The following is a 23,654-nucleotide window of genomic DNA, read 5'->3' on the forward strand; positions in this document are numbered from 1 at the left end:
TGCTCTTCTTTTACCCATGTACAGTGGTACCTCATCATACGAACTTAATTGGTTCCAGGAGGAGGTTCGTAAGGTGAAAAGTTCGTAAGATGAAACAATGTTTCCCATAGGAATCAATGTAAAAGCAAATAATGCGTGCAAATCCTTCAGTAAAATCCCAAACTTTAGAAGGGAGGCGAACAGAGGGCAGGGAGGAACAGCTAAAGGGGGCGGGTGGAAGAAGCAAGGCTAGGCTAAAGGGTGAGTGGGAAGGAAGAAAGGCAAGGGGGGCGCCCCTCCCTTTTCTTTCTTCAAAAGACACCGTTTCAGTGCCTTTGCAAGCACGTTGTTCTCTGCAAAATCTTTCCTCCTCCAAGCCACCCCTCCCATTTCTTTCTTCAAAAGACACCCTTTCAGTGCCTTTGCAAGCACGTTGTTCTCTGCAAAATCTTTCCTCCTCCAAGCAGCCCCTCCCTTTTCTTTCTTCAAAAAGGGAAAAAAAGAAACCCCTTCATCCCAGCAGCAGCTGCTTGGGTTCGTAAGGTGAAAATAGTTCAGAAGAAGAGGCAAAAAAATCTTAAACACCGGATTCATATCTTGAAAAGTTTGTTCGTAAGATGAGGTACCACTGTACTTCCCTTGCCTAATTGTGATTAGTTTCCGATTCCACTATCTTTGAATAATGGAGGAAACTCTTTTGTTTCTTTATCCTTAAAATGACAGTGTACTGTATTTGTCTTTTAAGGTTATTGCTACTTAGAAACTATATATTGCTGAGAAATGCAAATGAAACTGGACATCTATTTTGATGAGCTTTGGCTGCCATCAACATTTCTGTATTATAAATATTTTCTTTTTTATCTGGAAACTTTCATTTTTAGAGATGTTTGGGATTTCTCTTTCTACTGCTGAAAGTCCCATACAGGAGTATGTATTCACCTGAAATATGTGGATCTGCTCATTCAATGTACAGTATGTCACTGTCTATAAAATTCTCCTTCTATATTGCATCATTTGTGTAACCATATAAGTATAACTTATTAGGCCAGAAGAAGTTAAGTTTCCTATTGGGAAATTCACGTGTTGCACCATCTGCATGTTGGCTCAACCATAAATGTCATTTATTTATTTATTTATTTACTGACTGCCTTAAAACTGCTTTGTCCAAATCATAAATTGTGATTGATATATCTGAAGTACAGTATTGTCCCAGAAGAGTGATGGCGAACCTTTTTTGGCTTGTATGCATGTGCTCTCACGCCTTCTCTCCCCTCCAAACACATGCATCCCCCATGTTGCACATGCGCACAATTCCCCATCCATGTGCATGCGCACAGTCCTCACTGAAACCTGGGATGGTGGAAATACGGCCAACGGGCAAACAAAGTTTGGAAAAAAGGACTTCTGCTTTGCCCGTTGTGCTGTTTTTTGCACTTTGTAGGGTTCAGGAAAGTATCCTATAGCTCTGGAGTGCAAAAAACAGCACAACGGGCAAAGCAGAAGTGCATTTTCTGAACTTCTGGTTTGTCTATTGGGCTGTTTTTTGCACTCCGGGGCTTCAGGAAGCTTCCCTGAACCCTCCAGAATACAAAAAGCAGCACAATGGGAAAACCGGAAGTATGTTTTTTAAACTTCCGGTTTGCTCTTTGGGAGGTGTTTTGCACTCCAGGGCTTCAGGGAAGCTTCCCTGAAGAGTCCAGAGAGCGAAATAATGGAAAAGTTATCTGGCCAGTGTGCTCATGTGCGCTGGGGCTGACATAGGACCTGCCTCCTTATATGGCTCCACATGCCACCTGTAGCATGTGTGCCATAGGTTCAACCTAGAATGTGGTTACCAAAACCAAAGTATTTAATCATGTGATTAAATATAGATAGCAAGGAGGACCATTTTGGTTGCTTCCTGATATTCAGGCCTCTCTGTTTCTATCAACCCAAACCTGTGTAACCTGTGGCAAAGGATTGTGGGAGTTAGTTTTAAAGCTAACTCCAGATGACATCACATTGCCTGTCTCTAATATAAAGGATGGTGAGTTCCCTTTAAACATTTTTGTTTTGTAGCAAATCTACTTTTTGTTTCCCTTCCCTCCAAATATGTATGGGACTAGGACACTAATGAGAAACATCTGGAACAAAGTAGTTGCCAGATGTTGAAGGAAAACGGATTATTTTTTTTCCAAGTTGTAAAGATGTTTGTCCTACTTTATTCCTCTTCTCTATTGCAATAGATCACATGAATAATTTATCAAAGATTCTTTGCCTGGTACCTGAAATGATAATTCTGCTGGCTTCCTGCTCACAGTGATATTTTATCCTTTGTCCTCTCCTAGCCTCTGTTTGTATATTCGTGAGGTCTCATTCCCTAGAGGAGAGGCTGACTTTTGCTTTAATTTCCTCCATGCTTTAAAGGAAAACTTCAAAATTGAACACTGCTAATAAGTAAACAGTAGTTCTTCTCTGCTTCCTGCCCTCCCCCAATAAAAAATAGTTCTGGAAAGCCAGGAGCATAAAGAAGTGTATTCTTGTTAAATTTGAATATTCTGCCTTTACACATTTTAAACAACAGAATTGCAACATGTAGCACTATTCTGTAACTTGACTTTCAAGCAAATTGAAAGACAGCTACATCTGCTGTTCAGTTAGAAACAGAAGACATTTAATTTCCCTTTTAAAACCAGCCTTAACAGTGATGCAATTCAGCTGAAGTAGATTTACAGTGCTTTTTTCCTCTACAAATCAATACAGCTTGGAGAGGCTGTCATGGGAACTGGGTGACTCAGAGCCAGCTGTGCTCAAATATAAACTTCTGTACTACAAACTCAAGGTAATGACTCTTTGCTCTTGTTTTTTAGTCAGCACTTTAGTTGTGAGACATTGCAGAGTAAGTTTTAATTGACTACTTAGTTTCCATTAGAAACTGGCTGAAACTTTGTTCTGGAAACATCAGCAAGTTAAAACTATTCTTCCTAAAGCGCTTTGAAACAATCAGGAGGTATGCTAGGTAGTATCAAAAGAGAACAAATATTCCTATACTGTACTTCTACAAATGTTTGGACATTTTCATTGTGGGTGGAATGAATACTGGAACTGTTGCTCAAAACTTTTTTATTTCATTAATATATAGGAAGCTTTTTTTAAATATTTTATTTACAAATATACAAAACATAAAAAACAATCATAACAGTTGATATTGGAATCTATTACACTACAATATATATATATATATATATATATATATATATATATATATATGTACGAAAACAAGTATATATATAATATACTGTATATATATATTATAGCATTCAGTAAGCATATAGACTTATGAAAAAGCAAGAGAAAGAAAATAAAAAGAAATAATATAGAGATAGTAGAGAGAAAAAGAGGAGAAGAAAAAAAGAGTTGAAGCAATGAAGAGAAGAGAAAAAGAAGAGGAGAGGAAAGTGGCTGAGTGTACAGTGAAGTTGTGTTGAGAATGTAAACTAATTTTAACTTTATTTGCTCATTACCTTAGATCAGGATTAGTCGTATAGATAGAGAGAAGCCAGCGTTGAATTTATCATGGTATAGAGATTTGGAACTAAAAGTAAAATTTATATATCCAATATCTCTTGCAGCATTTGAAATAGAAAAGAAGGGTTTTATACTAGATTTGTGTCTAATCTAATATATGCAGATCGATCCATTGTTTAAGCAAATTATTCTCTTTTTTTAAACCACCTATAAAAGGGATCCCAACATTTGTTGAATGAAGATTCGGTTTCATTTCTAACTGCCATGGTTAGCCTAGTCATCTCTGCAAAGTATATAGAAAGCTGTCTGCAAATACAACACACCTCATGGGCATGTTCAGTATCATCATAAACAACTTTGTTATGCAGTTATTTTACTAGTGGCAAGAAGGTTTGTTGTTTTGTGATTATTCTAGGATCATTTTTTTTAAATGGAAAGAGCACTCACTGAGTATAATCCTACCACACTGTTTTAAATACTCCATCAATTTTTTTATTTATTTGATTTTATTATGCCGCCCTTCTCCTTAGACTCAGGGCGGCTTAGAACATGTTAGCAATAGCACTTTTTAACAGAGCCAGCCTATTGCCCCCACAATCTGGGTCCTCATTTTACCCACCTCGGAAGGATGGAAGGCTGAGTCAACCTTGAGACGGTGATGAGATTTGAACCGCTGACCTGCAGATCTACAGTCAGTTTTAGTGGCCTGCAGTAGTGCACTCTACCTGCTGCGCCACCTCGGCTCTATCAATGTTTCAAATTTCATTGAAAAGGAAATGTTTCCCAACAACCATCTTTGATCCTTTATAATCATAGACTGTATGCATTGTCTGAAAGAAGTGAGAAGCGGAGGTTATCCAAAGTGGACTAACTCCTAGCATATGAAATACTGTAAGTTGTTTTTCATCTTTAAAATATTTTGCTCAATTCAATTTATAAAATAATAGTTTTCTATTTGTAATACATCCATTCTTCCTTTTACTGCTTGTATCTTTTTTATTTGTCCATTATGTCTGTTAAGAACAAATCATACACACTTTTGACTGTTATATCAATAATAAAATGAAACCACATTTTATTAGCTAAGATTTAACCAAGAGGTTGAAAATACTGAAGTTGAACTATCATAAAATATATATATTGGCTATACATGTTGATATTGCATTATAAAGTGTATAACATTAATTTTATATTTTATTATATTGGTTTATATTTGTCATTTGCCTGTATTGTGATTATTATAACTGCATTCTAATCAAACTAAAATTACACAAAGATGTTCATTTATACTATGGTATAAATGAACATCTTTGCGTAATTTTAGTTTTCATATAATTATAACTCTCCATGAGAATTGCATCTCACATATGGTTTAAATCTCATTCAAGGAGCCAAGGAACTTTCTGTATTAATAGAAGATTCCACTGGAGGAATGGAAATGCTAGATGCAACCTAATACTTTATTAATTTATAAAAATAAGTATAATTATTTGTGCTATAGGACATTTTTTTTCTACCATATATTGTATAATTCTGGGAGGAATTGATTCCAGAGAGTCTGAGCTGAATGGAAAAAAGCTGTAACAGGTGAGGTTACCATTCTTACCCAAAGATCAACTAATTGGCATTGACTGTATAATTGAGCTAAGTGCAAAGTAAAGTGAATTGTAATCAGGTTTTTCAAATAATTGGCTATTCCTGTACACAGACCTATGAAGGTCAACATCAGCAATCAAAATAATACTCAGCCCAATCAATATAGAGATGGGTGAAAAGAGATGAGCTATTTATTAAAACACACGAATTGGGTATGTATAGTCAAGTGAAAAGAAGGACTAGGGGTGACATGACAGTAGTTTTCCAATATTTGAGGGGCTGCCACAAAGAGGCAAGGTCAACCTATTTTCCAAAGCACCTGAAGGCAAGATAAGAAACAATTGATGGCAACTAAGCAAGGAGAGAACCAACCCAGAAATAAGGAAAATTTATTGACAGAACAATTAGAGGAACTGCTTCCTTCAGGGGTTGAGATACTCCATAATGGAGGCTTTTAAGAAGGGACTGCAGACGCACTTGTCTGAAATGGTATAGAGCATGGGTGCCAAACTCGCAGTTTCACATTGCTGTCACATGATGTATTGTGACATTTTCCCCCTTTGTGGAGCTGGGGTGATTGTGACCTGCACGTAACCCATCCAGCCTGCAGGTTGCCAGTTTGACATCCCTGGTAGAGGATCTCCTACTTGAACAAGGAGTTGGACTAGAAGGCCTCTATGGTCCCTTCCAACACTTTTATTGTTATAATTATCTAGGAACATACAAACTAAACTATTAGGGATGTAGTGTTTGGCTCAGATAAATCAAGCAGATCTGTCATCAAGCTATTACAGTCATCTATACAGCATTTCACCAAGACATGAACTTATTGCTTAGCTGCTTTTGAAGTAAGATGTGAATGCATTCTTTGAATGTTTGTAAGGAAGTTACACATTCTTATAGTTAGTAATTAATTACTTCAATTGGAGCTTGTCATTCAGAACAATTGCCAAATTATGTACTATGTTTGTAATTGTCATTTGTAATTGAAGTCTTGAAGGACAAAAGTCAAGAGAAAGGGACAGTCATGTTGAAAAATAATTAATTGAATCATTTTAGATGCAATTTAAGGTAATGAGATTTCATTAAACTAGAAATCCAAGTTAGACATTTAGAGAAAAAAAAATATTGCCTCATCTAAGACTAATCACTTTTCCTATTGTATCTTCAAACTAGAGGACCAATCTCTGCAATGGGTAATCCTATTGTGCAAGCTGTAATTGGTTCGTGTTTCATATGAGTTTTCATTCATATACCTTGTTCATATTGAAAACATAGTTTTATATGTCAATAACCTTGACCTTGATGCAGAGTATCAAAAGTTGCCAGGAATGCCTTTATCCTACAAAATTATCTGTCCCTGCTGAATATACTTTCAGAGAATGCAGCTCTGGCCAGAGAAATGTTTTCCTCTTATTTATATCACATCCAGATATCCAGAAGTTACTGTTGATTCAAAATTCAGCATGTTTGGTAAGAGCATAGGCATAACATCTTTTTATAATTCAAAAGTCTGCTAACAGATTTTATTAGAGGTTCTTTGGAAAACAGGGCTAGAGTTTCATGAATGGAATATATGGTGTCTTGATTCTCCTAAGCATTTTGGAATACAGTAATACCTCATGATACGAACTTAATTGGTGCAAGGAGGAGGTTCGTAAGACGAAAGGTTCGTAAGACGAAACATTGTTTCCCATAGGAAACAATGTAAAGTCAATTAATCCGTGCAACCAAAAAACCCCCCGCAAAAAAACGGCTTTCGGCGACTGCTGGGAAGCTGTGCGGCTGTTTTAAAAGGTGACAGCCGGCCTGGGGGGCTTCCCAGCACCCCCCTGAACCCGGGTTCAGGGTTTGGGGGGGTGCTGGGAAGCCCCCAGGCCGACTGTCACCTTTTAAAACAGCCGCGCAGCTTCCCAGCTGTCTCCCGAAGCCGAACGCCAAAGCCGAACTTCCGCGTTCGGCTTCGGGAGACAGCTGGGAAGCCGTGCGGCTGTTTTAAAAGGTGACAGCCGGGCTGGGGGGCTTCCCAGCAACCTCCCGAACCGAACCCGGGGTTCAGAAAAATTTTGCCTCTTCTTACGAACTTTGTTCGAGTTACGAACCGGCGTTCGGGAGGCTTCTGGAAAGCCCCGCCTCCCGGCTGTCACCTTTTAAAACAGCCGCGCGGCTTCCCAGCAGTCTCCGAACGCCGGTTCGTAACTCGAAAAAAGTTCGTAAGAAGAGGCAAAATTTTTCTGAACCCCAGGTTCGTATCACGAGTTGTTCGTAAGACGAGGGGTTCGTATCTTGAGGTACCATTGTATCTCTTTTGATTAATAAAAAACATTGAATAAACTACAAGTTTGTTTCTAGATACAATTCAAAGCTGTTGGAACTTTAAAACTACTGGCTTAGGAACAAATTTAAAATGGTATCTTAAACTTTACCCAACTGCCATCTGTTGAGAGGACAAGAGGAGGTCTAAAACTTGTTCCAGAGAAGGCCATCTCACATCTTTACTGACACGCTTTGCAAATTGGTGAAGAATTGCTTTTTAAGAAGTCATTCCTTCCCTCATTCATTGATCTTTTGTATGTATAAAAAAGCCTGAATGATTTAATTTATTTGTTGTGACCCAAATATTCTGTGTCATGTTAAGTTATGTATCGTATTTTTTGGAGTATAAGACATACCTTTTTTCTTCCTAAAAGAGGCTAAAAGTTTGGGTGCATCTTATTCTCTGAATGTAGCCTTTTTTCCCCCAGCCCTAACTAGGTGCTAATGATCTTCCTGGCTTCCTACTCCCTCTGAAGAAGTTTTTTTTCACCCCTAAGTCTTTGTAGGCTTGCTTTCATTCCTACTCCCCCTGAAAAAGTCTTTTTCAGATCTAACCAAGGGATAAAATAATGTGTTGAAGTTGAACAGATTAAGGACGCTAGCCAGATGCTAGGTAGATTTCCCCCCTATTTTTCTCCCCTAAAACTAAGGTGCATCTTATACTCTGATGCCTCTTTTAACCACCACCTCAATGGTAAACTTTTAAATAAAGTAAATACTAAATGTTGATTTTTAAAACAGGATGATTTTAAGATAGAAAAGCTAGTCTTCATACAGTTTCAACCATATGGAAAATCAAGTCAGCTGTTATAATAGACAAATACATTTTTAAAGGTATGTATCCATAAAACAACCTGCATTAAGCATTAACATTATTTCAGTTACCTGGGTTCTTGCCTGTTCTTTTTAGAGTATTAATGTATTTTTCGATGTATAAGACGCACCTTTTTCCTCCCTAAAAGAGGCTACTAATTTGGGTGCCTCTTATACTCTGAATGTAGCTTTTCTTTTTCAGCCCTAACTAGCTGCTAACGATCTTCCCAGCTCTTACCTTGCATGCTCTTTCATTGTTTCTCTCTGCCAAGAATGTTTTCCAAGCCCTAAGTCTTTGCAGGGTTTTTTTCATTATTCTTACTTGCTCTGAGTAAGTTTCTTTCAGCCCTAACCAATGCTAACAATGTTCCCAGCTCTTACCGGTTTGCAAGCTCTTTCATTGTTACTCTCTGCCAAGAATGTTTTCCAAAACCTGTCTTTGATTTTTTTTTCATTCTCTATTTGCTCCAAATGTTTCTTTTCAGCCCTAACCAGGTCCTAATGATATTCCCAGCTCTTACCCACTTACAAGCTCTTTCATTGTTACTCTCTACAAAGAAGAATGTTTTCCAAGCCCTTTGCAGGATTTTTTCCATTGCTGTACTTGCTCAGACTATTTCTTTCCAAGTGCTAATAATGTTTCCCGCTCTTACTGGCTTGCAAGCTCTTTCATTGTTAGTCTCCCAGAATAATTAATTTTTTAAGCCCTTAACCAGACTAAGGACGCTAGCCAGATGAATACCTGGTAAGCAGATTCTTTTCCCTATTTTCCTCCCCCAAAACTAAGGTGTGTCTTATATTCCAGTGAACCTTATACTACAAAAAATATGGTATATCTTGACATGGTAAGTCTTTTCCTCCCCAGGGTCAAAAGAGAAGGGGTGAAGCCAACACTAGACCCCAACAGAAGTCAGAGCAGTTGGGGTTCTTCATGGGGTGGAGTAGGATGATACTGAAAAGGTACATAATAACCAGTAGTAAACATCTACATGTTTGAAAGGAGGAAGAAATATAAAAGAAACTGGAAACTGACTTGCTTTCTTATAGGTATACAATGGGGAAGACAATCTTTATCAGGCTTTCAAAGTTCTGGTTTTTATGAGGGTAAAGTTACGGCTGTTGTTTGTTTCCTGATCTGCCCTACCTTCAAGGGCTGACAGATGGTGTCTCATTTAGGAAAGTCATTCTAAAATTAGAGTTGTAAGTGAACAAGAACAAACCACTGTCAATTGTCATCAAGAAAATTCCATGCATGTTAGAAGATCACACTACATCCCATATTGGAAGATGCTCCTCTAGTTTACTGGGGGAAAAACAGTGAATCGCCATAATTAGATTTTGTGGTGATGGGGTGGACTCCCAAAGCTGCAAGGAAGTCTGGTCACTTATGGTGCCAATATTGAAAGCATTCCTCATTTTACAAGATCACACAGAAACTGGAATATGAAATGTATTATTTTTGCTCCTAATGAGGAGACTTTGGTATTTCTTCCAGAATCTGGACTTGCAGGAGACAATGAAATCCCAGCCAGCTGTAGAGAAGAGCTGGAAGCTATTACTTCTCCTAAAGAGGGGACAGCTGGAAATGCTGAATAGTTTGAATCTGCTATTCTGGATTCAAGGGAACAATTGAGACTGCTTTGGTGAAGATGCAGGGAGTCCCTGAAGTTAAGTGTTGGCGGAATCAAAGTCTTTCTACCAGAATAATTAAACAATCTCTGGAGAGATACTCCACTTTGCCAATTTACAGCCACCCTTTGATTTCCCTTGTTATACTTGCAACCAAAATTCTTCTTTGAACATTTCATGAATCTTACTCGTGTCTTGAAACATTTATTTATCTCCGGGACCGCCTTCTGCCGCACGAATCCCAGCGACCAGTTAGGTCCCACAGAGTTGGCCTTCTCCGGGTCCCGTCGACTAAACAATGTCGTTTGGCGGGACCCAGGGGAAGAGCCTTCTATGTGGCGGCCCCGACCCTCTGGAATCAACTCCCCCCGGATATTAGAGTTACCCCCACCCTCCTTGCCTTTCGTAAGCTTCTTAAAACCCACCTCTGTCGTCAGGCATGGGGGAATTGAAATATTCCCTTCCCCCTAGGCTTCTAAAATTTATGCATGGTATGTCTGTATGTATGATTGGTTCTTTAAATTGGGGTTTTTAAAATTACTTTTAATATTAGATTTGTTTACATTGTCTTTTTACTGTTGTTAGCCGCCCCGAGTCTGCGGAGGGGCGGCATACAAATCTAATAAATAAATAATAAATAAATAAATAAATAAATTTATTTATTTATTATTTTATTTATTAGATTTGTATGCCGCCCCTCTCCATAGACTCGGGGTGGCAAACAACAATAATAAAACAGCATATGACAAATCTAATATTTAAAATAACTAAAAACCCTTGTTAAAAAAAAAAAACATGAATCAGGTTCCTTGAATCACCATGTGGCAAGCAACAGAATGCTGAGAATGACCCAGCTACTGCTCTGCTCTGTCTTGTAAAATACCTGTTAATCTTAGATTATAGTTTTTTTTATTTGTTTTAGGAATTATCAAAATTGCTACATGACTGAGTTAATTATAGCAGCAACAGCGATAAAACAAATGATGAAATTCAGTGTAGAATTTGAGAAATACCAAAAAAGATTTAAAATTTGTGAAACAAACAAACACTTTCAAGATATGGGCTTTTAGGAATAAGTTTCAATCATATGATATACTGTTAATTGGCATGATAAGGCCATATTTATTAGAATTAATGCAGAATGAATGTCCAAATATATATGCATATTCTACAGCTGCACTAGTAGAAAACACCCGGAGAATTTTGTGGCACATTTATTGATTTGATTTGATTTGATTTGTATGCCGCCCCTCTCTGTAGACTCAGGGCGGCTAACAACAATAATAAAACAACATATAACAAATCTAATATTTAAAATAACTAAAAACCCTTATTAAAAACCAAACATGCACACAAATATACCATACATACATTGTATAGGCTGTATAGGCTGTATAGGTTACAAACTGTTTTTATTGTGTTGTGAGCCGCCCTGAGTGCGGAGAGGGGCGGCATACAAATCTAATAGATAGATAGATAGATAGATAGATAGATAGATAGATAGATAGATAGATAGATAGATAGATAGGCAGGCCTGGGGAAAAGAAATATCTCAATTCCCCAATGCCTGATGACAGAGGTGGGTTTTAAGGAGCTTACGAAAGGCAAGGAGGGTGGGGGCAATTCTGATCTCTGGGGGGAGCTGGTTTCAGAGGGTCGGGGCCACCACAGAGAAGGCTCTTCCCCTGGGTCCCGCCAAACGACATTGTTTGGTCGACGGGACCCGGAGAAGGCCGATTCTGTGGGACCTAAGCGGTCACTGGGATTCATGCGGCAGAAGGCAGTCTCGGAGATATTCTGGTCCGATGCCATAAAGGGTTTTATAGGTCATAACCATTGCAATAGAAGCTAAAAGTAACATCCAGGAAAGAAATAATGAGTGATTTGAATGCAACAATAGATGAAATGAAAAAAAAAGGATTTTGATAGTTATTCCATCTCTTACATTATTATGTAACCAGAGTTTCCTGGAGAGAATTCTTTGTTTATTATCAATGTAAGTGCAAACTCTACTGAAGGATATTACTGATTACACAACTTCAGAATCAAACTAGCTACACAATAATAATGATAGAAAATGGGAAAATGAAATCCAATCGACCAAGAACTTTTATGTTCAGATGGCACAGGCCATCAATTTTGGCCAGAAAACTATAACAGTTAAATTTAGAAAAAAAGAGAAAAGAGATACAGAAGACATATATCAGAATATACAATCAGTGAAAATAATAGATTAAATCAATCAACATGCCAAAGAGAATCTGGAGCATAGGGAAAAAGCAAGAAACATTGTGAAGATTGGATTGGGAAAAATATTTTAAAAATATGAAAAAGAATAAGATCCTGTACTTTCCATGGAGCTGCTATTGAAGATTACAGCTGATCCATAATGTGTTTTGGATGCACCCAGTTTGTTCATGTTACATCTCTCTTTGTGAGCTGCCTGGATTATCAATTCAATTGCAATTGAAAGTGCTTGGTTTAATCAGTAAAGCTCTTTATGGCTTAGGGTAGCTGGATAGGTACAATGAAGGTACTCAACTACTGTAATGCTCTCTTTACATTGAAAAATGTTTGGAATCTTCAGATCGTGCAGAATGCAGCTGCGAGAGCAATCATGGGCTTTCCCAAATATGCCCATGGTACACCAACACTCCGCAGTCTGCATTGGTTGCCGATCAGTTTCCGATCACAATTCAAAGTGTTGGTTATGACCTATAAAGCCCTTCATGGCACCGGACCAGATTATCTCAGGGACCGCCTTCTGCTACACGAATCCCAGCGACCAGTTAGGTCCCACAGAGTGGATCTTTTCCGGGTCCCGTCAACTAAAGCAGTGATTTTCAACCTTTTTTGAGCCACGGCACATTTTTTACATTTACAAAATCCTGGGGCACATTGAGGAGGGGGGGGGGGTGGCTCAAAAAAGTTTGGACAATTTTTTTCTCTCTCTTCCTCCCTTTCGCTCTATTTCTCTTTCCCTCCCTCTTTCTCTCCCTTCTTTTTTCTCTCTCTCCATCCCTCTTTCTTTCTCTCTTCCTTCCTTCCTCTCTTTTTTGCTCTCTTTCTTCCTCCCTCCCTCTATGTCTTTCTCTCTCCCACCTTCCCTCCCTCTCTTTCTCTCTTTCTCTCTCTCTCTTGCTCTCTCTCTTGCTCTCCCTCTTGCTTTCTTTCTCTCTCTTGTTCTCTTTCTTGCTTTCTTACTTTCTCTCTTGCTTTCTCTCTCTCTCTCTTTTTCTCTCTCTTGTTTTCTTTTTCTCTCTCTTTCTCTCTTTCTCTTGCTTTCTTTATCTCTCTTGCTTTCTTTCTCTCTCTCTCTTGTTTTCTTTCTCTCTCTGAGCTTTGCGGCACACCTGGCCATATCTCACAGCACACTAGTGTGCCGCGGCACACTGGTTGAAAAACACTGAACTAAAGAATGTCGTTTGGCGGGACCCAGGGGAAGAGCCTTCTCTGTGGTGGCCCCGGCCCTCTGGAACCAACTCCCCCCAAAGATTAGAATTGCCCCCACCCTCCTTGCCTTTCGTAAGCTGCTTAAAACCCACCTGTGCTGTCAGGCATGGGGGAATTGAGACCCTCTTCCCCCTAGGCCTTTACAATTCTATGCATGATATGTATGTATGTATGTTTGGGTTTTTTAAAATATATATATATATATTAATGGGCTTTTAATTATTTCTAACATCAGACTACTATTGTACACTGCTTTATTGTTGCTGTTAGCTGCCCCGAGTCTCCGGAGAGGGGTGGCATACAAATCCAATGAATGAATGAATGAATGAATGAATGAATGAATGAATGAATGAATGAATGAATGAATGAATGATTTCTGCCCGCTCTATAAGATCTGGCAGGGTTGGCATACTCTTGGCATTCTCAATACCATGTTTTTTATGGAACTCAGAATATGTAATTCTTGTTGTATTCTCTATCGTCTGGGTGGTATTCCACTAAAGTCTGTAGAGGCCTCCCTCAGCTAAAGTGATTTATGAAGCACATATCAGGAACACACATTTTCTAATGTAGTATTATAACTCTTTGCTTTTATTCTTTCTCTCCCTTTTATTAAGCATTTTAAACCCTTTTATGTCTCCTTGTGTTACTTCATGATTAGATGGCTTATAAATCAAATAAAAAATCAAGTTCACAATACATTATGATAACTAAAGATGGAAGGTGAAATCCTTGGATAGCAAGGATGTACAACAACTGAATACAAATTTCTTAAAATGAAGCAGACAAGGACAATGTTTTCTTAATCAAGAATATGAATAAATATTCATAGAAGAAAGTTTTAAAGAAAAATGTTTTTAAGATGACTGCGGAAATCACAGGAAATTTTATAATAAGATTATTCAATCACAGAAGAGAAGTGACTAAGGTTAAAAACAATTGTGAAAGAACAACACTGAAAAATTAAATGGAATACTAGAATGAAAAGTATTTTTGCAGGCACTATATTCATAAATTCACTACTAAAATGGTAGGTTGTAAGTTGTCACATAAAATCACAGGTGCAAATGAAAGGCTTATTAAGCTGAAGTTGTAGGAGAAGATAATTAATTGATAGCAATTCTGTGGCAACAAATATAGAACCAAACTCTGGCATGGAAATTGAAAAAGTTTGGTACATATATCTAATTAAAGGATGATGCAAAAGAATATGCAAATTGATGAAGTTGAAATCAAGTTGTGTATATAAGGACATATTCTGTTATAAGAATGGCAGGAGTGAAGAGATGCATCAAAATAGGTTGCAAAGTGTTAAGAGTGACACTTAGCAGACAACAGTTAGCAGGAAAAAGAAAAGATTGGGTGAACTTACTATGCAAGTAAAAATGGAAGGTGAAAAATCTTGATTGAATGTTAAATATGAAAACGACAAAAATAGGGTTAGCCTGCAAGTCATCTTATGGGTAGTTGTATTTATTTTCATGGAATCTATTTAATCAAATCTTTCCCAGAAAATTGCAGATAATGAAGTTTCACAAAATGTAAAAATTGGTATACCATTTTCTACATGCATATACAGTAAGAAAAATTCCAGAACTGCATTTATGTGACAACCTTCACAGTAAAAGATGGGCTGGATTCTGTTTGAAAACTGGATATCCAAAACATGGGAAAGAGAACCAGAGAGAATGAGTTTATTTTGCATTCTTGAAATAATCAATTAAAACAGTTTAGATATGCTGGATGTGTTTACTCTTTGGTAGCTGTCTATGAAATACAAATTTTATGGGTTTTTTAAAAATCCTCTTTAAAACTTATTTTTCACCATCGCAAATTGGTTACTTTTAATTTTGTCTATGTATAGATTATATCTTGCTGTACATATACAGCTGTAAACAAAAATACAAGTATCCCTTGTCAAGGGATGTCTTAACGGATTTCTTAATCATACTATTAAACATGACATTGTTCTGCAAATTTGAATGCATATTTTTATGTGGGGGAAATATGCTTACTCTCTTGCAAATAGGCAAAGTTTCTTTCACTTTCTGTTCCTTTCCAGATCTAATTCGGATGGAGAATTTACTTTTTACTACCCTGTTTCCCCGATAGTAAGACACCCCCGATTGTAAGACGTATCGGGGGTTACAGGGGGTCGGCTAATATAAGCCGTACCCCGAAAGTAAGACATATGTCTTACTTTCGGGGAAACACGGGGGTATTGCCGCCTCCTGCCCATGTCCCCCTCTCCATACGTCGCCGCGTCTGCAGGAACGGGTGGTGGGGCGCCACGAAGGGCGGCGCTTGAAAGCCACCACGGCACCGTTGTTGTCCTCACGGTGCAAAGCCTCACAGTCCCGGATCGCTTGCTTCCCCGGCCAGCAAGCCGGCTGCCTGGGAAAGCGGCGCGCTTTTAAAACACGCGTTTTTCAAATGCGCTGCTTTCCTAGGCAGCAGACTTTGCTGGCCAGAGAAGGGAGCGATTCAGGACTGTGTGGCTTTGCGCCACTTCAAAAGCTCACGCCGTCACCGCTAGGGAAGCTCCAATATAAGACATACCCCGAAAGTAAGACATAGTGGGGCTTTTGGGGATAAAAAGAAAGTAAGACACTGTCTTACTTTCGGGGAAACACGGTAGATGCATTCATTTTAAATTTTTAATTCATTTTCTATTTGCATTTTCAGGAGCCAATTATTAGATTAATTAAGATACCTCTCATATAATTATGCTCACAATTATCTATGTGACATATTTCTCTATATTTTTATTTATTTATATTTCTTATTTCTTAACTATGTCCCTCAGAGAGTATGACATTTAAAGCTTAAAATATTTAAAGTTTCTTTTTAAAAAAAATATTTTAATTGCTTTTGTTCTGAAGTGAAGAAAATCTGGTCTTTATGGTACTGTGAAGAGGTAGGATAGTGGCCAGCCATCTGGACTTTTTGAAATAATGAAGAATGAAGGTATATGATTGTTAAGGACCAGGATTCATTGGTCTCTGAAGAATTGAGGGAGACTAGAAACATTGAACTGGTAGCCTTGTTCCTTTTGGTTACCTCATTTTTGGCACTAAAGGAACCTTTGTGCCGGTAACTGCAGTTTAATTATTTTATTAGAGTTAGCTAATACAGTGTTTCCCAACCTTGGCCACTTGAAGATATCTGGACTTCAACTCCCAGAATTCCCCAGCCAGCGCTGGCTGGGGAATTCTGGGAGTTGAAGTCCAGATATCTTCAAGTGGCCAAGGTTGGGAAACATTGAGCTAATAGATGATTTTTTGGGGGGGGAGGCAGACTAAATAGGTCATACTGTACCTGGAAAGCAAAACATGCTATCTAACCTGACGCTGACAGCCATGGGCCTGGGTCAGAGATGGGAATCACATATTGTAAGAACTGGTTCGCCCAGAACCGAAAATGTGAGTGTGTGCGCGCATTCCGCGCATACACATGGCATTAAAAAATGGTGATTATATAGGATAGCACCAGGGCAGGTGGGTGGATACCACTCCTTGTCGGAACTACCAATTCACCTGAACCAGTCCCAATAGGCAGCAGCCCACCTCTGGCTTAGGTGTGTGTGAGTGATTGCAAGAAAAACAGAAACATTGTCTCAAGGATGTCCTGTTCTCAAATAATTGAATTCTGTCTCTGTTTGCTTATCATGCTGGCAGACAGAACCCCCCCCCCCCCAAACCTTTATAGAGGTAAAATATTCCATGGAATTTATTCTTGAATGTGAAGAATGCGGAGAGGGGCGGCATACGAATCTAATAAATAAATAAATATATATATATATATATATATATATATATATATATATATATATATATAGAGAGAGAGAGAGAGAGAGAGAGAGAGAGAGAGAAAACAAAAGCAAGCATGCATGCTCTTGAAACCAATTCAGTGTTTTCTTTCACGTGCACGGGGAATAGCCTCCCCCTTGCTGCTTGGCAGCTCATTCTTATCTAATTGTAAGCATGTGAGGTGCCTACTCTCTGTAGTGTGACTTCCTAGGAGGAAGTAGTCAACAGAATACTGAAAGGTTTCTGTGAGACACAGCTGTACATTATCTGGAATCAGGTTGTAAAAGTTCCTGGCACAAGGAATCCTTAGAATACCACCTTAATCTAAGAGACAAGAAGGCTTATTGCTTGACAGAATGTTGCTTGTTCTGTTCCTAAAACTGTGACTAGCTTTAAAGTAAAATTCTACTGCTATTTTTCCCTACTTTCATGTGAAAAGGGTTTGGGGGATATGGGGACCAGTATCTTTATAGTCTTCAACTACAGTTTGCATTCACATTTTTCGCTGGAATATTGTTTTTATTATTGTTGTGAGCCGCCCCGAGTCTTCGGAGAGGGGCAGCATACAAATCTAATAAATTGAATTGAATTCAATTCAATTCAAAGACCAGCACTGAAAAAAGTGACATAACTATTTTTCAGCATCCCCATGATCACGTGATTTACATTTGGATGCTTGACAACTGATTCAGCGTCTTGACTGTTGCAGTGCCTCAGAATCACCTTTTGCAATCTTCTGACATCTGGGGAAACCAGATTGACCTAACAACCGTGTTACTAATTTAACAACTGCTTTGATTCACTTAACAAATGTGACAAGAAAAGTCGTAAAATAGAGCAAAACTCACTTTAAACAATTAGAATTAGCAATAGAAATGTTTGATTCAATTGCGATCATAAGTTGAGGACCACACGTGTTTAAGGCTGCAAAGTATTTTGAACCAAGACTGTTAAAAAAGTGTACTCATTATAGAATTGTTCTATTTCCCTGCTTAAAATAGCGTCTCTAATGGGATATCTTCCCTTTCTTCCACATTTATTTATAGACAAAGTTAGTTGGCAGACACTGAAAATGGAACAAGGATGATGTGACATACCTATCTTGCAAACCAAAGATTATAAAGACACTTTTAATAGTTTGCAGAGACTTGTTCAAAATTATCAGCTAAATATGTAAGGGAATTTTAATTTCTTAATTTCTGACCCATATCTTCTATATCAGTGATGGCAAACCTTCTTTGGTTTACATGCCAAAAGGGGGTGTGTGGGTGCGCTATCATGCGTACACAATCCCACACCCCTTCCTCCCCCCATGCATGCACTCACCCGCCGTACTGCCCCCATACATGCGCACAGGCCTTACTGAAGCCTGGTACGTGAAATAAATGCCCAAGCAGGTAAATCGGAAGTTTGGGAAAATGCATGTCTGGTTTGCCATTGTGTGCAAAACACAGTGCTCCAGAGTGCAAAACACAGCACAACGGGCAAACCAGAAGTTTCAAAGTTGGACTTCTGAAAACTATAGCTCACAAATAAATCCTGGACTGCAAGTGCCCTTTTTATCCCCCTGTTTACTTTTGTTATTTTGGGTTTTTTAAAGGCATCATTCCCAAAGTCTGCAGTTCTATGTATGATTAAATTAGTGTTAATAAATGGGAGCTAGATACACTGGCAGTATTTTAATGAATGGAAATCAAATTCTGGCACATCCTTATGCCATTCAGGATGCATCACTTTCGTTGTCATTTTCATTTAAACTTGTTAATGCTTGCAAAATGTGGACTTGGGCAAAGAGGTCATTCTCTCTGCATGTCAAGGGAGTTAGTAATTATGTCAAGTTGGGAATTATTTTGCTGAATTTGAACGTTTAGTTGTATAATGGACATGGAATTCTTTTTCACCACCAAGTTAATCATTTTACTGGCTAATTTAGCTTTAATGTTGCAAAAGTTTTTATTTGTGTTAACTGCTGCAAAGCAGCTGCAAACCTAACTTCTCCTGGCACACAAAAGATATGCAGTAGGAAGATAAAAGCATGTGACAGTAGCCACAAGCTAAATATTTATATTAGTCTTGTAAATACTGAAATCCATCCTAATATGTGAAAAAAACCCATCTTTAATTACCAGTCTTATGATCGTGGTAAAATAAAGTACAGTGATCCCCCGAGTTTCGCGATCTCGATCTTCGCGAAACGCTATATCGCGATTTTTAAAAAAATATTAATTAAAAAAAACCCCACTTCCGGGTTTGGCTTCGGGATCAGCTGGGAAGCGGCGCGGCTGTTTTAAAAGGTCGCAGCCGGCCTGGGGGGCTTCCCAGCACCCCCCCCGAACCCCCAACCTGGGTCTTCCCGGCCACCCACGCAAAGGGGAAACCCCGTCTCCTCGCTGATGCCCGCAGCTCGCCCGCCGCCAGCAAGAGGGGGAAGACCCAGGGAAGGTTCCTTCGGCCGCCCAGCAGCTGATCTGCTCGGTAGCGCAGCAGCAGCGAGGAGCCGAATCGGGCTTTCCCGTTTGTGTGGGCGGCGGGGAACGCAAACTCCACCATCTACGCATGCGCGGCCATAGAAAAAAAGGGCGCGCATGCGCAGATGGTGTTTTTACTTCCGCAACCCTACATTGCGAAAAATCGATTATCGCGAGGGGTCTTGGAACGGAACCCTCGCGATAATAGAGGGATCACTGTATAAGCTGAAAAGAAAAGCATGGGTATGAGATACATACAGCTACATACAGCTTACCTTTAGTTGCACTGAAGATGGACTTTGCACTGAAGATGGACTTTGGAGAGAACTGTTTAATGAGTGAATTTAACTCTTTTTTGTATTAATAAAGAAAACTTCCATTTTGTTTTTCTGAAATGGAATTATTGGCATATAGGGAAAACTATTTTATTTAATTTAATTTGCAGGCAATAGGTCTAAATTAATAATTACTCATTTGATTACTATATATCTACTCTGGGCCTCTTTGGAGTGTAATTTTTGGCAGATATATGGTTACTCATACTCTACACCAGTGTTTTTCAACCTTTTTTCTTCAGCGGAACTCTTTGGTGTTGTCAGATTTCTGGTGGAACCTATACCGTGTACCGGTACTGTTTATGTCCCTTCAAGGCGAGCCTTGAACATTAAGGAGGGAATTTAATTAAAAGAAAATGTATGTAACTGGATGACAAAATTAGAAAAAAACTTTTGCAACTTTTTTGATTAATGATATTAGTTACTAACAAAATACCACATTTTATTCATGGAAAATTAGATGGTACACATGTATTGTTTTAATGTATGTTGAGAGAAAAATAAAAAAAATCCCTTTCCCCCCAAAAAGTCCTTCCTTCCCCCATCCCTCCATTCATTTCATCCTTCCTTCCTTCCTTCCTTCCTTCCTTCCTTCCTTCCTTCCTTCCTTCCTTCCTTCCTTGTTCCCTCCATTTCTCCTTCCTTCTTTCCTTCTTTGTTCACTCCATATCTCCTTCCTTCCCTCCCTCCTTTCTTCCTCTCCACTTCTCTCTTTCCCTCCCTCTCTTTCCCTTTTCTTTCTTTCTCTCTACTTCTCTCTCTCTCTTTTCCCTCTTTTCCCTTTCTCTCATTCTCTCCCTCCAGGTCTCTCTCATTTCTGTGTACCTCTCCCTCTTCCCCCTTCTCTCTCCCATTTGTTTTTCCTCCCTTTTTGCTCTCATTTCTCTCACTTTCATTTCTATTTTTCTCTCTCTTTCCTCTTCCTCTCCCTTTTTCTTCCTCTCCCTTCTCTCTCTCATTCATTTCCCTCTTCTCCCTCTTTCATTCTCTCTCGCCCCTGCCAAAAAGAAACAGTGAATGGAGGATTGGCAGGAGTGGACGTGGCCTGGAGAACTGGAGCAGCCGGGTGGCATGAGGCTCTGACCCAAGGGACTTTCTGACCCACAGCTTTCAGGTGGGGAGAAACGGCATTCTAGGAGGAGGAGGAGGCAAAAGCAGAGTAAGGCGGAGGGGGCGGCAAAGGCTGCTGCTGCTCCTGGTTGGGTTTTTATTTTTGTTTTTCTCACTAAGTCGCGGAACCCCTGGCTGGCCTTTGCCGAACCCTTGGGTTCTGCAGAAATCTGGTTGAAAAACACTGCTCTACACGTATGTACACACACACATCATATGCATGTAGCCATTGGGAGCAGTTGACTTTAATTCAGGTTGGTTTGGTAGTTTTAGCAAAGTTGAGACGGAAAGTTATGAGAAAAGATGTTCCTTTCTGTCCTTATCTACTTTATTTCTGGATGCAGAGAAAGAACGGAATACCTCCATCACTCCCTTCCTTATTATTCATGTCCATCATACTTCTGTTTAAATATAAAGTGCATCCGTCTTCCGTTGGCCACTTACCTAGAATCAGAATAGTTCAACTTTTCCCACTTAAATATTTCACTCTACATAGCTACACCTTATATAAACATATAGAGTTTGAGTTGCAAATAATTAAGGCTAATAACAATTGCAGGTTATTAAAATCAATGCAAAATTTGAATGCTATTTGGGGCTTCAAATATTGTGAGAAAGTGGCTGCAGCCAGACTTCTTGTATTGAAAGAAACTAGAATGCATGTGCATATGCTTACATCCATTCTTGTACAAAGTATACCTGTCTTGGGGGGGGGGGGGATATTTTATTTTTTTTTTGGTTATGTGCCCTTTCATCGTTCTGTGCTAGCAAATGGCTATAATTAGATTAGCAGCCTGCTAAACAGCAGTGACAGTATCCAAGCCTCAGAGAGCATGTGCTAGATTCTGCATGTGCCTTTCTGCTATTGGCTGGCAACATTTGCTGCTTTCCAATTTGATAGGTTTCCACAGTAATCTTTATGCTGCATTAGAGACATAGATACAGTGGTATAGTGTTAATGCAACGGTGGAGGAACTCCTCTGTAGCATAAAAGAAAAGCATACAGAAGAAAGAGTCATTGCTCTTTATTATAAACCTATCAGCATTTTAACAACCGCTGGCTGCAGGCAGAGGTCAGTGAAGGAGTTTCAGTTCATGGTAATTACTTTCAGGTCTTTATCTCCTCCCATAAAACACATCCATGCATGAAATGAATACAGTTAATCATGTCATCTATCTAATTTTCTTCTGTTTTCGTTAACATGTGCAACCTCCCGGAATGGTCAGAGCATAACAAAACACATAATTATATTTAAGATTTAGCAGGAAAATATATTGTTATTGCATGGGGGAAATCTCGTGAAATCTTCGACGCTGGCACTTACCTATTTTTGTTGTGATAAGAGTGTTAGTATTAGTTTGGGTTTTTAAAAAAGGTAACAATAGCTGACTTAGAATATATACAACTTTTTTTTCATTCCCGAAGAATTTTTTTTCTACATAATAACCATTAATCAGGGATAATTCTGGAGGTAGCCTTCAGTTTGGTCCAGGCAGTAACAATAAGCCTATTTATGCAAAGACAGGAACTTGGATTAATGTGCTCTATTGTCTGTTTACAGCATGTTTGTGTGGATTCTTTGTTTGGTCCTCCGAATTCCTTATTAAGTAGGAACTCACTTCAATTGCAGTGGATCCATCATTGCATAGCTATTGTTACAAGATAACTAGTTTTAAGCTTGTTTATGTGTAGCATGTGTCAAAGATCATTCCCGGTGTGTAGCAAAATGGAATTTGGTATAACTGGATGGTGCATTGAAATGTTTTGACAAGCTTGGCTGTTGTTTTTTTTAAAGGAAGGGGAGAGTATGTTATGATTGTCTTCCTCCAACCTCTCCATTCGATTCTTGTTTATAGGCTACTTGATACTTGAGATTTTTTCAGTAACTGATCCAAACTTATTCAGAAGTGTGCTGATTGAAGGTATGCCACCTTGCTTGATTATTTAAAGGAGCAGCTGAAGCAGGAAGTGTTACAATAGATCTTTAGTTGTGTCGTTGCATTTATTAAGGAAACACTCATAACAAACCTCTGAAAACTACTTTTGTGTAAATTGTTTTTTTATGCATTGGCATTAGCACACAAATATGGTTTGTTTCTGTGGAAGCTTTTTGTAAATTGGGCTCTTTGAAGTTTCTCATGGGAATGTTTTGACTGCTGATGGCCAAGTAAATGTGCATTAGGTCACAGATTGTCCAACTGGCATTTAGCCACCATGCGTCTGGATAACAGGAGAATGACCTACCGTATTTGCTTTTGTTTCAAATCTTATCTCTACTCTTAATTTCAGGTTTTTCTCTAATTAAATTTTACGAAACACAGCTCAGTTGTAGGTTTCAGTTTCTGATACATGTATGTGTGTGTGTGTGTGTGTGTGTGTATACAGTGTATTTATGTATGTATGTATGACACACACACACACACACACACATATATTGTGTGTGTGCGCGCATGTATAGTTTTCTTTTTCTTGGTATCACCATAGGATACATCAGAATGGCATCTCAAATTTAATTCTTATCTAAGCTGTGAACTTAGTTTAATTTCCAAAATAGATTTTTCAGATATTACACATAAAATTAATACCTGGACTATCATTAAGGGTTGCACCTTATGATTCTTGACGAACTTATCTTTTC

At 38.7% G+C, this 23,654-nt stretch overlaps 1 protein-coding gene across 3 annotated transcripts in view; it reads left to right on the forward strand.

Annotated features, from left to right (window-relative positions):
• Window positions 1-23,654, forward strand: part of FAM110B (family with sequence similarity 110 member B) — an 87,033-nt gene that overhangs the window by 31,917 nt on the left and 31,462 nt on the right. Inside the window, exon 2 of one of the 3 annotated variants that reach the window (XR_011558722.1) lies at window positions 4,303-4,377. The exons of 1 other annotated variant lie outside the window; for it this stretch is intronic. The gene's annotated coding sequence lies outside the window, so the exon portion shown is untranslated. Of the gene's footprint in view, window positions 1-4,300; window positions 4,378-23,654 lie in introns of those variants that run through there. One more of the 3 variants, XM_070747795.1, reaches the window with a different exon arrangement.

The sequence above is a fragment of the Erythrolamprus reginae genome, chromosome 3, assembly GCF_031021105.1.
Source record: "Erythrolamprus reginae isolate rEryReg1 chromosome 3, rEryReg1.hap1, whole genome shotgun sequence".
In the NCBI taxonomy this organism is placed as follows: Eukaryota; Metazoa; Chordata; class Lepidosauria; order Squamata; family Dipsadidae; genus Erythrolamprus; species Erythrolamprus reginae.